The sequence below is a fragment of the Pteropus medius genome, unplaced genomic scaffold, assembly GCF_902729225.1.
Source record: "Pteropus medius unplaced genomic scaffold, Ma_sr-lr_union100, whole genome shotgun sequence".
Lineage (NCBI taxonomy): Eukaryota > Metazoa > Chordata > Mammalia > Chiroptera > Pteropodidae > Pteropus > Pteropus medius.
Window position 1 is genome coordinate 5026722 of NW_024345861.1, and position 12455 is coordinate 5039176.

At 41.6% G+C, this 12455-nt stretch overlaps 1 long non-coding RNA gene across 1 annotated transcript in view; it reads right to left on the reverse strand.

Moving 5' to 3' along the window:
- LOC120612234 (uncharacterized) overlaps positions 1-12455 on the reverse strand; it is a 219178-nt gene that overhangs the window by 26489 nt on the left and 180234 nt on the right. The window contains exon 2 of the long non-coding RNA XR_005655418.1: positions 10486-10563. This is a non-coding gene — a long non-coding RNA (uncharacterized LOC120612234). The remainder of the gene's footprint in view (positions 1-10485; positions 10564-12455) is intronic.

Here is a 12455-nt window from a genome sequence, read left to right on the forward strand (position 1 = left end):
TTTCTACTTCTTTGTCTTCTCATTTTGGCTGCCTTTCTGGGTCTATTTTTATGTACTAAGCAAAGCTCCTAAGTCTCCTGGTCTTACTACTGTGGCTTTGTGTAGTAGCTATCCAGTGGCACAGACCTGAGAGGGGTTCAACTGCAGGTCAAGTTTAGTCCAAGTTTGTGTCCCTAAGGGGCCACCTGTTAAAATTCAGCAAGCGATCCAAAGATACTGTGCTTATAGTTGCCTCAAAAGGCTCACTAGAAACTGAGGCAGGCCAGCTGCAATTAGTGTGGGTCTTGGCTCTGTTCAGTAAGGACCACCTGACTCACCGAGGATTCATCTGGATATGGCTTGGATGTGGCTGCAAGTTGGGAGAGGCAGAGTTTCAGGGAATCCTCTGGGCAGAGTGACCTCTGTTATCCATTTTGATGACATCTCCGCAATGCAGTGTTGAGTCCCCGCACTGGGAGTGGGAGGGCTCAACAATGAGTACCGCTGGCACTTCTGTACAGAGTGAGTCTTGCCTCAGCCCTCACTCAGATGACTCAGTGTTCCCCTGTAAGACTCTGGTGCCCTCTGTGCAGTTGAAACAGCACTGATGCTCAGAGTGAGCAGGTCCATCACCGCGAAAGTCTGCTGGTGGACATGGCCCCTTTAAGTGGTGTCTGCAGATACTGCTGCCACTGCCGCAGCCTCTATCCCACTCAGCCACTCAGGACTGGGCAGCCTCGTGTCCTTACCCTGTCCTACCTTCTGCTGTTGCAGGGTGATTTCATAGATTTTTCTATAGTTATATGGCTCGTTCATCTAGATTCCAAGTGATCTTCCTTGCTGTTTGCTCCTTGTTTCTGTCACAGCTTTGATTTGGTTGCCAGAGGGATTGAACAGAGCCTCTATCCTCTACATAATTATTTTTCTGCCTCTGTGTTTGTCTTTTATATATGAAGTGAGTCTCCTGTAGGCAACATATGCAGGAGACTTGTTTCCTTATCCATTCAGCCACCTTTTCTTTTGATTGGAGCATTTAATTCTTTTTCATTTGAAGTACTTGTTGATAGATATGCAGTTATTGCCATTCTTTATTCACATGTTTGATACATATATTTTTCTTTTTCTTAAAAACATCCCTCTAACATTTCCTGAACTGCTTGCTTGGCACTGATGAACTCTTTAAGCTTTTTTCTTGTCTGGGAAGTTCTTTATCTGTCTTTTGATTCTAAATGATAGCTTTGCTAGGTATAGAAATCTTGGTTGTAGGTCCTTGTTTTTCATCGCTTTAAATATTTTGTGCCAAGTCCTTCTGGCCTGAAAAGTTTCTGTTGAGCAATCAACTGACAGTCTTAGGGGAGTTCCCTTGTAGGTAGTTAACTGCTTTTCTCTCACTGCTTTTAAGATTCTCTCTTTGTCTTTAACCTTTGGCATTTTAATTATGACATGTCTTGGTATGGGCTTTGGTTTCATCTTGTTTGGGACTCTCTGAGCTTCTTGGGGTTGTGTGTCTATTTCCTTTACCAGGTTAGGGATGTTACTGTCATTATTTCTTGAAATGAGTTTTTAATTTCTTTCTCTCTTCTCCTTCTGGTGTCCCTACGGTGTGAATGTTGTTGTTGTCCCAGAGGCTCCTTAAACTAGCCTCATTTTTCTTTTATTCTTTTTTGTTGTTGCTGTTCCAATTGGATGTTTTCTGCTACAATATTTTCTAAATTGCCAATTCGATCCTTCGCTTCATCCACTCTGTTGATTCCCTCTAATGTACTCTTCATCTCAGATATTGTATTCTTCATTTCTGACTGGTTCCCTTTTATGTTTTTCATCTGTTTTTATATTTTTTATCTCTTTGTTGAAGCTCTCATTGAGTTCATTGAGCGTCCTTATAACCAATGTTTTGAACTCTGTATGTGGTAGATTGCTTGTCTCCATTTTGTTGAGTTCCTTTTCTGAAGCTTTGTTCTGTTCTTTGGTGTGGGACATGCTTCATTGTTTCCTCATTTTTGCTGCCTCCTTTTGTCTGTTTCTGTGTACTAGGTAGGGCTCCTACATAGTGGCTTTATGTAGTAGGTGTGCTGTGGAGCCCAGTGGCATAGTCCTGGGAGGGCTCTACTTCAGACCAAATTCAGGCACAGCCTATGATCTCCACGGCCATGTAAGAGTGACCTAGTAAGAGTCATCAAGAAATCCCATGCTGCCTCTTGTGCTGGGCTTATAGGTGCCCCAAGAGGCCAAGACAGGAACTGAGGCCAGAAGCTGCTAGTGCAGGGCTTGGGGCTGCTCAGCAAGAGGTATAGGGGATGCCAAGGCCAGATGCTACTACTTTGGATTTTGTGAGCCTTCGAGAGATTTTAGGAAAGTCTGCAGCAAGAACCGAGATAGGCTATTTGTATAGAATAAGTCACTGGAAGCAGCTTGGGTAGGCCTACACGTTGGGAGAGGTGGAGTCTCAGAGAACCACCGGGCAGAGCAACCTGAATTATCTAGATTGATGGCAACTCAGATATGACGTCCACCTGTGTCTGTATACTGGGATGGAAGAGGGCTCAACAACGGAACAATGGATACTGCCAGTGCTTCTGTCTGGGAGAAAACCCCTCTAGCCCTTGCCCTGAAGCCTAATAACTCACTGTCTCCCCATATGTCCCTGGCACTCCTTGAGCAGCTGACTCAGTGCTTGAGCTCAGAATTAGTTAGTCTGTCAGCGAGTAAGTCCAGATGTGGGCCCTTTAAGAGGAATGCCTGCAATTCCTGCAGCCCTCTGTCTCACTCAGCCAAAATCTCCTCTGGTTTTCACAGCCAGATATTGTGAGGACTTCTCTTCCCAGCACTGGAACCCTGGGCTGAGGAGTCCAGGGTGGAGCCATGAGCCTTTGCTCCTCATGTAGGGGAGGAGGATCTGCAGCCAAGATAGCCCTGCCAATTCTTGATCACTACACAGAGTTGTGGGACCGGGCTGTTTAGTGTCTTCACCCCTCCTACCAGTCTGAGGTGACCTCTTATTTTTGTCCCTAATTGTAGAGCTGCTATTCAGCAAGATCTCAGGTGATTCCATGTGCTGGTTGCTTTGTAGTTTCATTAAAATTTTGGTGCAGTCATGAGATGAGGAGTGCCTTTACCTTCTATGCCATCTTGGCCTGTCTCTCTGCTAGACTTTGATATACCTTTCCATTTGGTTTCCCTATACTAATATATATCTACCATAATTCATTTTACATATGACTTTCAGTTTAGTCTTCGTGATGCATGCAACCTATTATGTCACGCTTCTGTTAAAAAATCCTTAGTCATACTCTGTTGTCTACTGTTCACAGTCCAAACATAATGATTCTACCTTACATATCAACTAAATTTTAATGAAAAAATGGACAGCTTTATTTACAAAGATTAAATTATCCAAAGACTCACATGTTACCCTTTGAATAGAAGATTGAAACCCAGAAAGTTGCTCAAACTTCAGTAGCCCACACACCGGAGGCGAATTTCACTTGTCTGATTCAAATGACTTAATCTCCAATACATCCTCCCTGTTACAATCAAAAAGTCCTTTCCTTTGTCTACCCTAAATTATCCCTCATGCTCTTGAATTCTGCTATCTTTAACTATTATTCGTTTAAAGAGTGAGTTCCACTTTCAGGAATGAGACTAATACAGTAAAAAAAAAAAAAGCAAGCGACTCTCAAGAAAAATACCAAAGAATGACAGCATATTGAGTGGAGAAGGGCTGGAACTGAAAGGTAAGTTAATGAGTGTTAATGACTCTTGTTTACATAATACCCTACATCTCAGAACCTTCATCATGTACAAACTATTATCTTGATTGTGATAGGTATTTCTCTGTTGCATTTATACTCTAGTTACTCAAAACATAAGTATTTATTATATATCACTACAATTAGACTATGATGATAGTCTATGATGATAGCAATAATTTAATGGAGAAACATACTCAAGTAAAGATCCTTGGATACCAGAGCCATACATAAATATTATAGAAAGTTGGAGAATAATGCAGAGAAAAATTACTCAGTCACTTTACCCATCATTACAACATTGCCGTTTCTAGGGCTGAATGAAACAGTGGCTAGAAGTGGACATTAACTCCTCCTGGTGAGGGGCAGAGCACACCACATCACGCGCAATTCTGAGGATTCCAATTCTAGGATTTATTGTCATGTGTGAAACATAGACATAAAGGAATTTCCTTTTACATAGGCCTAGGATAGTCATTCCCCTGTCCCCAGAAGTAGTATGGACTATAATGATAATAGCCTAGAGAGGTGAGGAGCTAACTTTATTTTAAAAAGAAAAAAGAGAAAAATAAAGAAAAATATAAACTCTGGAGGCAACTTATAATTTTGCCTGATTATCTCACCACACTGCACAGTTAGAAAGGTCTTCTTAAGATTTAACCTACATTTATCTTGCAGTTTTTATTTATTTGTTTGTTTGATCACAAATTGCCCATGGCCTCTTTGCAAACAGAGAAATACTCACAGTCCTTCTCAGTTAGCTATTTGGCTTAGCTAACAGAGCTGTTTTAAAAGCCATAGTTAAAATTTCTGTCCCCCAAAAGGCCAACGAGCTTCGCCCCATAGGAGAGCTATGGATCACACCTCTCAAGCTAGACAGCCCTGCCGTATATGCCTGAATGTAGATGCTATTGTCACCACAGCTTCTATTTACTAAGAAAAAAAATAAAAGCAACATTTATGCTTACACTTCAATCTGACCAGAGAGAGCTGCAGAGTCAGACACCTGGAATTAACTCTATTCCCTTATTTACAGAGTGATACTAGGCCAGAGCAGTGCAGTCAGTAAGAGCTGGCACCACTGACACTGGAAATAAATCCTCTGTCTAATCTTCATGTGGTGATTACCTCATAAAGCCATTTTACTTCCTGGAGGCGAGAGTAGGGCTCTTTAGTAAAATTGTCAGGATGTAGTTGTACCCCAATTTTTTCCTTACACAGCCCTAATTTCTTCTATCTTATGAAATTAAATGTTACTCTTGATTTTTTTTTAAAAAAAGCACAAAGGGTGACAGTGTAAACAAGATGGGACTTCAGAAAGCCAGGAGGCTTGCTGCATTTTGCCAGAACCAGGCTTTGCCTTCCTTCAGGTCCCCCAAATCTGCCAGCACCCTACAGCATAGTGATTTCTTAGATGGCTAAGCATAAAGTGGCCTTGGGACTTCTGTGTCTGGTAGGAAATACTTTGAAGGCCAGAAAGAGGGGGAAAGGGCAGAAGCCCATCCAATCTGTGTTCAAAATTCCTAAAGCAGGCTGTTTAACTTCTCCTACCTCAGTTTCTTCACGTGCAAAATGGGGATAAAAAGATGTATCTCACAAATTTGCTGAGAAAGTTTAATTAAATGGGATAAAAGCCTTAACAAATGCCTGGCACATAAGGAGTGACCATTTAATTATGCCTCTTGGTAGTAATATTAGCACAGGCACCTCTAAGGCAAAGTAGCAAAGAGAGAGGAAAAGAGAGCTCGGGGGAAGGGACTGAGGCACTGCCAGAACCATGGCCCTGCCAATGACCCCACTGTGCATAGTGTAGAACATTTCTCCCATTCATCCAGGTCCCAACTAGTTCCCTGAACTGGAGCAATGCCATGACACAGTAAAGTCTTGCCTCCCACAGCGTGAGCAGTACCTAGAGCCGTGCCTCCAGAAGAGACATCTCTGTCCAACATTTTGATCAAGGCTCTTCCAGGCAAGCTCCTGGATGCACACAAAGACCTATTCAGGATGGCTGAAGTTCTGAAAGTGAGCAGATGAGCCAAGAGGCCCAGGAAGAGGGTGAAGAAGCAGTACAACACCTGGTACCAGCCCTGCTGTGGCTTGCTTCAGGCGAGTGGGCGTGGAGGGCTCAGGTCTGCAGCCATGCAGCACTCTTTGTTTCCCCTCAGATTCCTTTCTCTGATGGTGGTCTAGGGCAAGGAGGACACCAGCTGCTATGGCTGGGATGAAATGACCTCCCTAGATGAGGCTGGAAACTTCCACTCCCATGATGCCAGCCCAATGAGCAGGATATTTAGTAGAAACAGGCCATTACTAACTTGCCTGCCATTTCAAAGCACTTTTTTCTGTGAAAAATGCCTTTCGGAGGTTCCCATTCTTGGGAGGTTGGGGAGTACTAGCTACAGCTCTGAAGTGAGAAGAAATAAGCTAAATGAGTACATAGTAGCCACCCATTATTCTCCAGGACCTAGGAAGCAGCTCTGTGTTCTTCAGCCTTGGTTTCTTGTCTGTACAATGAGGCCTGGTAAAATAATACGTTGGAATTCAGAAAGTAGCTGCTGTGAGAGTTCCTAGATATAAATCTTTCCATTTTCTCTGAGCCAGTAGGCAAGTCGCAGACCTAACCTTCCTCTGTGTGGCCTCCTGGATCTCATGGAGAATGTCCTGCCTATGGGTCCAGTCAGCATAGCTCTGTGGGCAGCCCCCTAATATCTCAGATCTGATGCATCAAAGACGTGCCTGCTCTGCAGTTGGAGAAGAAAGATTGCTTAAAGAAACATGCCTCTTGGATACAGAGGAAAATAAAGTCACTCTTTTACTTTTCCACTCCTAAATTGATGAAAGGCTATCCCAAAAAGGTGACAAGTCAAACATGGAACAGAAAATTGAGCCCCCTTTTGTCACCAGGATTGTAAGACATTTCCCTTAGAACAATAGCATTTCCCAGATAATTCAACTCAGAAGGACTAAAATGATTTTCTATGATCTAAAGACATTTTTACGTCAATTAACCTAGCACTGGAATGCACCGACTGCATTTATTTATCTAGGTATCTCTCACACAATGGTAAAACTCAGTACAAGCATCGCCTCCTCCAGAAAGCCTTCCTTGATTGCATAGCTCAAATTAGTGTCCCTTTATCATGCTCCCACACCATAGGCACATCATTATGTTAACACTTAGGAAATGATATTGAAATTGTTTATTTGTTTCAGCCTTCTCTGTAGTCAGCCATTGTATTTTATTAATCTTTTTAACTTCAGCTTCTAGCACAGTGTTTGTACAATGTGAGATCTTAATACTTGTTTATTGAACTATTTATTGGTGGCATAAACTCCTGTTTGTATTTTATAAGAGTAGGCTATAACCTTTGCTCTCAGGAAGTTCTATCTCATATCTTAATGCAACTTTCTCCTGCATACATACATTGCTACTTCTTCTAACCTCAGGAGATAAGAGCTGGTTACTTCTTAACAGTAGAAATTGCTACTATGACTCATCATTTCTTTCTACCAAGTTAGTTTATTTGGGAGGCTTAAATCAGGAATGTACAATCAGAATCTCAGATCTGACAGTTTTTTCTTCTAACTGACGAATAGAAAATAACTTTCAAGAAGGATTCTGACCAAGGAGAATCTGCAAATTTCAACAAACTTGTGAAGTGCCTATGTGCCAAGCTGTGCGTGATGGAGAATAAGTAAACTATACATCCCTGTCATCAGGAGATCTTTCACCCGGAATAGGACATAATGAGGGCACTTAATAAAAAGCAGCACTCCTCTTTCTTTTCTTTGTAGTGTCTCCATTAGAATCACCAAATTTGGTGAGAATGTAGCAAAGTCCAGAGTGCTAAAATCAAAACAAACAAACAAACATAGTTTCTAATTTCTGAACAACTTGGGAGAAAACTGAGTGGCCCAATGAGAAAACATGTTGGGGACACTTTGTAGAGCCCATTAAAGAATAAGTGCCATATGTATGTTGGCATTGAGAAAGAAACTATTTGTATTTTCACTGCTGAGCAGACCTGGCCTCCACTAATTACACATTCAGGAAGCTGGCAGGCGTTGCTAGTCACCAACTTCCAAGCTGGCAAGTTCCCTCTTTCTGGCCAGGGAGCTCAGGGACTGCATGACTTAAGGAAAATCATCTGGGGACATTTGGGATTCTGATCTATTGAGCCAGTGGAGGCAGCACAGATAAGAACAGGACAGAAATCTGGCAGCCTAAATAACATCTGCTTGGTCTAAGGTTTTGGCTCTGGCTCCTTTCTCAGAACCTAGGGCTGGAGACTGGGATATCTGTGTTTGGAGTTGGTTACAGCAGGTGGCGCAGGAGAGCAGAAACCAACCCTCAGTGGAGCCAGAAAGAAAGCCTGGGATTCATTCCACCCCCAAAAGAGGCACTAGGGTCAAGAAAAGAAAAGGATAACAGGCTCTCTACATGGTGCCAAAAAAGACAAATTGCCTGGAGGGAGCATAGGTCTGAATAAAATCCTTGTATGAAGCACTTTTAAGAAATGTGTAAAGAAAATGAAAGAGAAAATCAACATACAACATTAACTTCTGGCATGAGATAAACACTTCTAGAGTTGAAAAGCTCAAACCACTCTGACACTTAGATAGAGGATGGGCAAAGTATAATTTCCCAAATAGCCTGTCCCTGCCCCCACTACCAACAAAACAAGAACAATGATAATAGAAAAAAAAAAAACACAAAAACTAATTCTGGTTGGTAAAGTTCTTGAAAGAAGCATTAAAAATAAATAAATTTATCTACACCCTAAAGCTACTAGACAAGCCACCTTCTCCATGTTCTTATCTCTAGGAAAGCTTGTCTCCAGATCACATCATTATGGGAAAAAGAGAACAAGAAAGTTCTTCTCCCCTATATACCCATGGCTCCTCAGTTTCTGTGTCCTCTAAAGCAAAAAACACCTATTTAAACAGCATCATAGTTGAAAAAATTAAGCAGGTGAGGATCCTAAACATGGGGATAAAAGTATCACACAAAATATAGCACAACCTCTTTCCTCTAAAATCTCACTTTCAAAAGCAGTAGACACTGAGACGTGCAATAAAGAATTTACCTCGTACACTTAAGCAGTCTGAGTTGGCTTGAAGACAAATCTTAGGGAATGCAAAGAGTTGTACATATTTTTGTATTTTGTTTACTTTCATGTTTTTATTTCTTTCACAGGGAAACAATCCCAGATAGTTAAGTCTGATGTTATAGAAATCAATTACTGATGCTTACTTAAGTACATATACAAATATGCAAAATTTTATATTGCTCAAAAAATTGTTGAAACATTTGATGTGTTTGTTTTCAATCTTCTGCAAAAAGTGAGGTCTGCTCAACTAGGTTCACTGCTGGGTTATCTGCTCAGCTAGGACAGTAGATGAATCTGGAATCTGTCCCTCAACCTACTACCTGCAACTAATAGGGGGCCCACATCAAAGATGTATCAATACAGAAAGTGCAAGAGCTAGGTGATTCAGGCTCCAACAAAGGACCATAAGAGCACAGAGATGGGAAGGATGAATTCCCTCCAGGTGAGACCAGAAAGGCTTCCTGGAGACAGATATTGGAGTTGTTTTGTAACTGAACTTAAGGTGTTCCATTCAAGAATAAGAGGTGTTTGTTGTTAGATAGCTTTATTACTTGTAGCAAGTAAAAGAGTTGGGGTGGGGGGATTCACAACCAAACCTCTGTCTTCCTGAAGAGGAACTTAGTCATTGAGTAGTACACTCTTTGGTTAATTACATGTTGATTTCTTCTTTGCAGTTGGCTACACTTATCTTGTTAGGTTCCCAGTCAAGCTTATCCTATTTACAGCTATGTCTGCAAAATATTGTGCTACATTTTAACATTTAGCAAAAATAGCATTTAGTAAGAACTGCCTAGATCTTGAGACCTTTGTCCTGTCTAACAGTTTCACCCTCTCTGCGCCTTGTCAGCCCCCACCATCTTCTTTTTGTAGGTTATTTCTGATCTTTAAGAATCAGTACTGCTATCATCTGAAGCCCTCTCTGACCAGCACCTTGCTCCTGTGTGTCCTTAGCAGTCCTGTGCAAGTCTCATTCTAAGTACATGTTATAGAAATGATATTGGTATCTCCATTTTCCTACTATAATATTCACTCACTACTTTTGACCTGCTTCTTAATGTTTTCCCAGATCTCTAACCCCCCAACTCCCTCCTAAGTAGGATTGCCAGATAAAAACAGAATGTCCAATTAAATCCGAATTTCAGATAAAGCATAAGTCATTTTTAGTATAAGTACATTCCAAATATTGCATGTGTTGTATTTTTATTTGCTAAATATGGCAACCTTACTCCTGAGACCACTGAGTTCATGCCATGTTTCCTCCTCCCTTCCTGAATGTGGGGGATAGAGAGGGTTATTCAAAGTTACAAGTGCACTTTCTCAGCACTGACCATTCTCCATGGCCACTCAAATGAAAGGGTGGCACCCCTAGTACACACTTCCAGAATGTTGGAAGAGTAATTTAAGGTCAGTTTCAGATCCATTTGTGTTTTTTCCTCTTGTAATGGATGTTTTTATTAAATAGAAATGAAATGTAAATGTTTCCATTCAATATAAAAACACTCAATTATTTTTAAATAGTAAGGTTATTTACTTTTCATTTAAATGTTATTTAATAAATTGTATGAATTATATGATTGTGACACTTTGGAATTTGTCAATCCTTGTTCAATTTCATAGTATAGCAAACTAGATGTAGTAACATTTACCTTTTCAGTTCCTGCTGACTCTTTCAACCCAGTCTCTCCTGAAAGAAGCAAGGGCGATTCAGTTGGCAAGGTGTGAATCTGCAGAAATAAATCAAATCCCGTCAGACACTGGCCACCATTACGAAATATCTTTAAGTTTAATTTGCCATCTTTATTTCATTATCTTAATAAATAGAACTTAAAAAATAAAAATGTAACATTTTGGATTCCTCTAACATATCCCTTCCACCAATATTAACATTCTTTTCACTTAAAATCAATCTCCCAGGGTGAATAATTGCAACAAGCATAATTTATAGCAGTGTCGATCTACCATTTTCATGCCATTCACACAGGAAATTATAACAATTGCATAACTGGGATATGTTGGAAAGAATTTGGGAGATTCTATTTGAGACTTAATAATAAAATTATTAAGTTTTTTAAATTGAAAATCTCCCAATAAAATTGATCATTTTCTATTTAGGAACACATAATATCTGACTTTAAAATGTAAAGATAGGGGCTTCCAGTCAAGATGGCAGAGACAGTAAATGCTATGCTTGCCTCTCCTTACAACCACATCAGAATTACAACTAAACTACAGAATAGTCATCATTAGGAGTCGTCTAAGGTCTAGCTGAACAGAAGTCCTACAACTGGGGACACACAGAAGAGGCTACCTCTGTGAGACTGGTAGGAGAGGCAGAGACAAAAAATGGGCTGGTCCCATACTCATGTGGCGATTGAAAATCAGAAAAAACATCTCAGCTGCAGAGGTCCCTCAGAAGAGCGAGAGGTCCCAGACTGTGTTGCTGCAGATTCACGGTTCCACGGTGAGGAGTATGAGACTTGGGCAGTTGGAAGAAAACACGGGGAGCCGTAGACAACTGCAACGTAGCTCTTTATTCTGGCAAGGGCACACCCCACCTCACAGGGAGGCAGTGTTATCCAACGAGAGCATGGCACCCCCTCGCATGGCAGCAACACCTTTTATACACAGGTTAAACAACAGTGGCACACTGTCAGATAATGTGAGCACACACATGTATACTGAGCACATGGTTACATAAGGGGAGACGTGCTGAGTTTCTTCTTCTCGGAAGTTAGCTACAGATGTGGGAGGGAGCCTGACTATGATTATCTTCCTTTCTCCACACACTCCACTCCTTCAGGGTTCTTTCCGTACACCTATGGAGGTTTGGTATGTGATAGCAGCAGGAGTGCAGAGCTCTGTACTCACAGGCCACAACAATACAGGAAACAACAACATGCCACTAGAAGGCAGGCTCCACCTCCTAGGAGAGCTAAGACCTAGTGCCCAGTAGACGTTAGGCCTGCCTATGCGGCCACACAGGGCCATGCAAACAACAACCTGGTAGTCGTGTCCATGCCATAAAGGGCATACGATGTCCCTTGAGCCTTTGGAAGAGGTCCTATATAATCTATCTACTATGTGATAGTTACTCGTTACTCCCCTTGTTACTTGGGCACGCTCCCACTTTATGTGGAGAGGATGCGGCTTATCTGTCAGCACACTGAACACTTGACACAGGCATCTGTGACATCTTCCCACTTCAGGAGAAAGTTCCATTGTTGCTTCACTGTCCACATAGTTTTGGCACCCATACGCTGCAATCGTCTGTGGAGCCAGAGTGCCACATCAGTGACAGGAGGCTGCCTGTCATTTCCTGGAGTCACCAAGGGGACACAACCCGTAACATGATAAACAGTTATGTCTTTGTCTTGTCCTTTCTCCCATAGGTCTTGCCACATGGCTTGTCTCCATAAGGGTCTATGGCTCACTAGCCAGTTTGGCATTTCTATATAGTCAACCACCATATTAGGCCTTTAAACACTGCTCAACTGTCAGTACAAATAGTCAAGGGGCTATCTTCATGGGCTATAACCATCCATACAGCCTGCAGTTCAGCCCATTGGCTTCTTTGGCCCGTACCTGTATCATACCAAATGTGGTCAGTAACTGGCTT